General features: G+C 47.5%; 1 pseudogene; it reads right to left on the reverse strand.

Annotated features, from left to right (window-relative positions):
* Window positions 1-508: 508 nt before the first annotated feature.
* On the reverse strand, window positions 509-1,111 carry LOC140498422 (V-type proton ATPase 21 kDa proteolipid subunit c'' pseudogene; annotated as a pseudogene).
* Window positions 1,112-1,400: the final 289 nt, after the last annotated feature.

Below are 1,400 nucleotides of genomic sequence, written 5' to 3' on the forward strand. Positions count from 1 at the left end.
CCTTTGTTCTTGAAGAGAACCATGACATCAACATGATGACATGATTTGCAGTTGACTTTGATTTGAGGGAGGGAAGGCTGTGCAAGGTCACCAGCCTCACCTTCTTCTCCTGAGCCATCTCATCTGGGCAAATCACTTAATCTCTCTCTCAGTGTTTACCGTAATATTCATTGTTCTCCATGGAAAATCAATGTTTTGACACTAGATTGCCTGCTGAGTGTTATGTGTTCCCTTCATTTGGTGAATGACTTTTTTTATGGGGGTTGGGGAGTGATCCAGGGAACAGACTTCAAATGCTGGTAAGATGGGGGTATGTGGCAGGGGACAGGACAGGTGGGCAAAGAACATATCCTCCCAACCTACCTACCAGGGCTTGCTCCTCCGAGAGACTCCAGAAGGGGCAGATCACAGTAAGGACCAGAGGGACACAGTAGAGACACTATAATGGGATTGCTCCCCTGGCTGGGGCAGCCAGGTCCCCCAGGAAAGCCAATAAACTGCTTCAGGCCTAGTCACTCATTTTTACTTTAGAAGTCTGAAGTAGGCCACAGTAACCCCAAAGAGACCAATGGCTCTGCCAAAGATCTCTATACAATGAAGATTTTGACAAGGAAGCTGATATTCTGGGCATCAGCCAAAGAAGGTCCACTGCCCACTCACATTCACATGCACACCCCAGAAGAGGTTGGATAGGCCCACCATGAGACCAGCATCAACATAGGTCATGGTAGTCAAGGCCTCCAATGGCTTTGGGGGTGCTGCCACTGAAGGGCACTGCCATGTTGTTGATGACAGTGGATATGATGATACACAGATGGCCACAGCCTCTCTGAAGATGATCCTTGGTCTTGATGGTTCTTGGTCTTGATCCCAGGGACCTTGACCCCTCTATCAGTGATGGATGAGCCTGCGATGTAGATGCCCCAGGCCATTCCAACCACAGAGAAGTGGATGGCCAGCCCTATCCCTTGGTTCAGTGCTGCTCTGTGAGAAACTATGCCATATCAAAGTGGAAACCAGAGTCAAATATTATATAGCAAATTTCTACGGCAATCATGCAGCTGCAGAAGGCCAGGGACAGGCCAGAATAAAGCAATGCAAGTCCCCTCATGGTGGCAGTGATGATGAGGTCCAAAGCTGAAGATGGAGCTAGAGGTCAAGGACCCAAGTCCTGGTTGTTGGTGGGGCCAGAATGCACTGACCTCTGCTTCTTGCACCCGCCCATCCCCCAACCCTGTTTTTGCCCAATATTTTCTTTTTATTGACTCATAGAATTTTCCTTCCTTTTCATAAAACTTATCTCATTAAAATATTCATCTTGGTACTTATCCCAAAAATGTAGCAGAAAATTCCATTTACATCTGGGGACCAAATACAAATGCAGAGCAGGCCAACATCTG

Source organism: Notamacropus eugenii, chromosome 4, assembly GCF_028372415.1.
Source record: "Notamacropus eugenii isolate mMacEug1 chromosome 4, mMacEug1.pri_v2, whole genome shotgun sequence".
In the NCBI taxonomy this organism is placed as follows: Eukaryota; Metazoa; Chordata; class Mammalia; order Diprotodontia; family Macropodidae; genus Notamacropus; species Notamacropus eugenii.